This window comes from Triticum urartu, chromosome 7 (genome assembly GCF_003073215.2).
Source record: "Triticum urartu cultivar G1812 chromosome 7, Tu2.1, whole genome shotgun sequence".
Taxonomy (NCBI): Eukaryota; Viridiplantae; Streptophyta; class Magnoliopsida; order Poales; family Poaceae; genus Triticum; species Triticum urartu.
In genome coordinates, this window is record NC_053028.1 from 524,123,019 (window position 1) to 524,129,330 (window position 6,312).

Sequence of the window (6,312 nt, forward strand, 5' to 3'; positions counted from 1 at the left end):
AAGAATCTATTAATGGACGCTCCCTTATCTCCATCACTTCTGAAGCATATCACCTACGCTGACAAAGGCAAAAATCAAGGTATTGGGTCTAGGTAAGGTTGCAATCTCAAAGGATCGACACATGAACAAAGTCATGCTTGTCGAGTCCTTAGGGTTCAACCTCATGTCTGTCTCGATGCTTTGTGATCTTGATATGGTTGTTGTCTTTGGCAAGTATCGTTGAGTTGTGATCATGGAAGTTGACAATTCCAAAGTCTTCGAAGCCTTTAGGAGAGGAGATGTGTATATTGTTGATTTCTCTACAAGACCACAACCTGCTACATGTCTACTTGCAAAAGCTTTAGAAGGCTGGCTATGGCATCGATGACTTGGCCATGCTAGGATGAGGAACTTGCACACGCTCGCGAAGAAAAAGCATGTCATTGGTATCGAGGGTGTCAAATTCCTCAAGGACTGTTTGTGTGGAGCTTGTGAAGCTGGAAAGATGACCAAGGCCAAGCATCCCTCAAAGACCATCATGACTACCACTCATCCATTTGAATTTCTTCACATGGATCTCTTTGGCCCTACTCACTATGCCACATTTACTAATGCCGCATCTTTATATGGCTTTGTCATTATTGATGATTATTCTTGTTATACATGGGTGCATATCATCACTTACAAAAGTGAAGTGCAGGAAGTCTTCAAACGATTTTCCTCGAGGGCTTCAACCAACTTTGGTGTGAAGATCAAGCACATCAAAAGTGACAATGGAACTGAGTTCAAGAACACTGGTCTTGATGACTATCTTGATGAACTTGGTATTACTCATGAGTTATCTGCTCCTTATACTCCTGAGCAGAATGGCATCGTGGAGCGCAAGAACAGGACTCTTGTTGAGATGGCCCGCACTATGCTTGATGAGTACAAGACGCCTCGTCGCTTCTGGCCTGAGGCAATTGATACTGCGTGCCACATCATCAACAGAGTATCTTCACAAATTCTTCAAGAAGACTGCATATGAACTCCTCACTGACAAGAAACCCAATGTGAGTTATTTCAAAGTCTTCAGTGCTAAATGCTAGATTAGAGATCCTCATCACAGTTCTAAATTTGCACCGAAAGCACATGAAGGTTTTATGCTTGGTTATGGTAAGGACTCGCACACCTACAAAGTCTTCAACACCTATCACCACAAGGTTGTTGAAACTGTAGATGTGCGGTTCGATGAGACTAATGGCTCGCAAAGAGAGAACCTACCTCTTGTGATAGATGAAATACCTCCTGAGGAATCTATTGAGTTCAATGCTACTGAGGATGTCATTCCTACCGAAGAATCTGTTGAAGAAGTCAGTCCAGAACATGAAGAACATCATGCTGGCATTTTTGAAGAAAATGGCTCTGAAGAAAATGCTGAGCAAATTTCTCATCGTCAACCAGCTCATCCTCGCGTCGCTAATGAAGTGCAGATTGAGAGAATCATCAACGACATCAACGCACCAGGTCCTCTCACATGCTCAAAATCTTCACATTTATCTAACTTTTGTGGGCACTTTGCTTTCGTCTCTATCACAGAGCCCACTAAGGTAGATGAAGCATTTATGGAGCCCGAGTGGATTCAAGATATGTAAGAGGAATTACATCAGTTCGAGCTCAACAACGTCTGGAAACTTGTCAAGCGACCAGACCCTCGCAAGCACAATATCATCGGCACAAAGTGGATCTACCGCAACAAGCATGACGAAAATGGCCTTGTGGAAAAATACCTCAAGGATGTATTGAGGAAATTCGGTATGCAAGATTGCAAAGGCGTCAAAATCCCTATGCCCACAAATGGCCATCTATGCACTGTTGAAAACGGTATTGACTTCGGTCAAAAGGTATACCGCTCCATGATTGGTTCTTTGTTGTATTTATGTGCATCTAGGCTAGATATTATGCTTAGTGTTTGCATGTGTGCCCGTTTTCAAGCTACACCGAAGGAATCACACCATAAGGCTGTTAAGCATATTCTTCAACATCTAGCTCACACTCCAACACTTGGATTATGGTATCCCAAGGGCTCGGCTTTTGATCTCATTGGATATTCAGACTCTGACTATGCTGGTGATCGTGTGGACCACAAGTCAACATCAGGAACATGTCATTTCCTCGGACGATCCTTGGTCTGTTGGTCTTCGAAGAAACAGAACTGTGTATCACTCTCTACTGCTGAAGCTGAGTACATTGCTGCTGGATCGTGTTATGCTCAACTGTTATGGATGAAGCAAACTCTCAAGGACTACGACATCAATGCGAAGAATGTGCCACTCTATTGTGACAATGAGAGTGCCATCAAGATTGCTCATAACCCAGTTCAGCACTCGAAGACAAAGCACATTCAGATCCGTCATCATTTTCTTCGTGATCATGTGTTGAAGGGCGACATCTCCATCGAGCACGTGAAGACTGAAGAACAGCTATCCAATATCTTCAGAAAGCCCTTGGATGAGAAGAGATTTAGCAAGTTGCGGTGTGAGCTAAATATCTTAGAATCTTCGAATGTCCTTTGAAAAGGACACACATCCTAACACATATGCAAAATTGATGACTTAGATGTGCAACACACGAAGTAACGTTTTTCTTCAATCAATGAAGACTAACCCTCTAAGTGTGAAGAAATTAACAAAGAATTTGATTCTTAGAGCCCTACGATAATTGTACGCGGTGTCTGAAATCATCATTCTTATACGGTGGGTCACACCACCCACAAAAGTTGACAATCTTAAATTTGAGTTTTCTCCCTTTTGAAATTCCTTAGTTGTTCAAATTCTTCAACTTTGCAATGTCTTCACTATTTCCGTGGTTTTTCTTCATTGGCTATATAAATATATGAGTTTATGTCCTCTACAACATTCACTTATTGCTATTTCTTCAAGCTGCTTGTTCTGCTAAGTGAATGTGATCGGACCCTCCCCCTCTATGCTAAACTCAACCTAGTCTATTCACAAATTCCTCATATGTGTTCTATTTGAAACCCGTTCATAATCTTCACTGTGTCCTTGTCAGCTGAAGATTCTGCGAACGAAACCTTAAAATTTTCATATCTAAATTTTCGGTTTTTGCTGCTCAAACTGTTCCACATTCCACGATAATACTTATCCTTTCACCCACGATCTCCACCTCATAGTACGTGGGTGACACATGTCACACAGATGAGAAAGGTTAGGGGCACGTTCGTCCATTTTTCTCGGACGAGCAGTTTTTCACCGTGGCTATATATATATACCCCTTCCCTTCCTCAGTCTGGTTTTACTCTGCTCGACCTCACTCCCTAGCTCGAGCTCTCAAAACCAAGCACCGCCACTACTTCCATCGTCGCCAGTGAGGAAGAGCTTCGCTGCCTCGACCTCGTCGCCGTCGTCCACGCGTCGGCCGCGGATTTCTTCACTCCGCTGCCGTCATAACCGCCTTCCCCTGTCAAGTTAGGGCGTGGAAGATCTGGACTGAAGAACTTCCAATCTACACTTCCAGTTCGTTGTGTTCTTTGTCAAGGGTAATTAAAAGTTACTTTTACTGCCCTTATTGATTCCAGTGATTTCATCAAAATCTTCAAAAGGTGTTTATTCTTCAATCTTCACACTCTAAAAACCTCACATAAACATCTGTTCTTGATCTGTTTCCTAAGCCATGTTTTTTCTTCAAGATTCCTCAATTGTGTGGATTTTCAATCTATACAACTCTGGAACCTAAGTCAAAGAACACTTAGTGAAATTCCTCAAGACACATCTGGTCAAATTCCTCAAACTTGTTCTTTTTGCAAAAACTTCTGAGAATGCATATGACCTCTCCAAATTCTTCGCACCTATACTCTGTTCACAGGTACACATGTCTACTGCTAAATCACTAGGTTCTCATCAACTTAACTCATTTGCAGCATTCCTCGAAGAAAATTGCATACCTCTTCAGAGAACTCAACTGTTGAAAATCCTCAGCTAAAGAAAATGGCTGATGGAAAGAAACCTCAGAAGGGAGGAAAGAAGTTGGAAGTCAACACTGCATTTGAAATCCCTGAAGACATCTATGCAGGGTATTGCACTCCAGATGAGGCAATTCATGGAAAAGAAACTAAGAATGAGCGTAAAGTGTGCATTCAGAAAATAGAGAGGGGATGGGCCAGAGAATGGAGGGAGTACCGATATGTGACTCCCAAGTACTTGAAGAAATTCGCTATATACCCTCCATGCCCAAGACCTTACTTGGAACCAGGCCAAGTTCCTGATCCCTCGAGCATCAGACGAGGTGAGGAATTTCCTGCTAAATGGGCCAAGCGTCAAGCTAAGTTGGCCAAAGTGGCTAAAGAGGCAGTGAAGAAATTCAATGAAGACTCTGCTACTGCTGCAACTGCTGAGGCCTCTGCTAGCAAGCCCAAGAAGGCTATGCCAAAGAAGCCTGCACATAAGCCCGGTACCTCTTCTTCAATGCCCTCATGGCCAACCTCTTCTGCTAAGCCCTCACGTCCAATTCCTCAAGCTGCCCCAGTTCCTCAAATTCCAAAACCCTAAGCTCCTCCGGCAAAGTCCTCAGCACTTGTGCATCTCGACTCGTGCCAAAGGACCACAGGAAAATCCACTGCCTCAGGAGCCTCTACAAGTTCTTCAGCTCCTCTGCATTCCTCAACTAGCCACACATTGCTGAAGACCAAGGCCACTTCTGGACGAGGCACTAGACCCAGTCCTCAAAAGAAGCAGGTTGCCTTTCAAGTACCGTCCTCTGATGACGAAGCTGATGATGATGAACTCACGAAAATCATCAGAGACAGACAGCAGAGGGCCGCTAGAGCCAAAGGAAGTGAAGTTCCTCTCCTACTGGATCCAAAGTTGATCCTTGAATACATTGATCTCTGGCACAAGGACCCCAACACTCCTATGCCAGACTTCAAGCTGACTCCTAACCAAAATCACATGCTGACCGCCTTCATAGACGAAGAAAAATGGAAGTTTGAGAAGGCCAGGCAGCTGAAGAAAGCTCAATACAAGAAGGAGCGACTTCTGAAAAAGAACATTGCGAAAATGTCCACTGATGAACTCATTGCTGCTCAGACAGAGATCAAAAACCTCAATGATGAATTTGACGCATACCGTGCAGATTGGCTTGGAGCCAAGGTCAGATTCGTCAAAATGGCAAAAGGATTCACCTCAAATGTTGCAACTCCATCGCAACATGAATCTCCTTAGGCTGAAGCATCTGCTCAGCCTACTGAAGAACATGCCAGCACCGCTGATAAAAATCAGGCTGCTGAAGAGAATGAGAGTACCAGGGCTGATGACTGCATTCCGGCCGCTAATGACATTGCTAGGGTAACCACTAGTGTTGTGCCTGAAGAACAAGCCAGGCCAGCTGAGGCATCAACCGCTGAGCCTGAAGAATCTAAACCCACCAGGGCAACTGCATCAGTTGCGCCTGAGGAAACTGAACACATTTCCTCTGCTCGTCCTGCACCAACAACAAGCATAGTTCTTCCTTCTGCATTAGAAGCAAAGAAAACCAAAGCTGCAGAGCGAGCTGCAGTGAAGAAAAGGAAAGCATCTACTTCATCTCAGTCTTCAGCACTGAAGAAGATGAAGAAATTGACAAGCTATTTTGAGAATCCGATTGATGCTATTCCATTTTCAAGCATGCGATCAAAGGAACTCGTTCCTTTTGGTGAAGACTATGTGATCCCAAGCGGATCGGATGAAGACGTACCTTCTGCTGCTTCTACAGAGCAGATGGACGAAGAAATTGAAGCGGGTGATATCCCTTCAACTCCAATCATCTCATCGCCTATGCCTCAGTTCACAGCTGAAGAGGCAGGCGTTGAAGAATTAAATGAAGAAGATGAAAACGTGGATATTGGGTGCTCCACTCCAGTACTAAATGATGACTATTGGGATAGTCAGCACCCCAACTCTCCGCTCTTCACCCCACTACAACAAATCCCTCAGTCCCCTGTGCACACTGAAGTTCTTATGGGCTGTGAAGAAGCTCATCTCCCTGAAGCAATTCCAGCCACTAGTGCTGATGAAAATATTGATGAAGAAATGAAGAACCAGGCTGCAACTGAAACTAAAACTGAAATTTCTCAGCCTGTGGTTCCGGAGAACGTGATTCCTTAGGCTGTGATGACCTTGACTAACACTCCTCAGCTCAAGCCGAAGAATCCCTTCTCCAAGAAGCAAAAATTCAAGGCTATTGACTTCTTCCATGAGCACGTATTCTTCACAGATTACAACCCATATGACTCTGCTCGTCTTAGAAGGAAGCGTTTTTGGACTGCCAGCCAAGCCAACTTCTATTCTTCACTGCTTT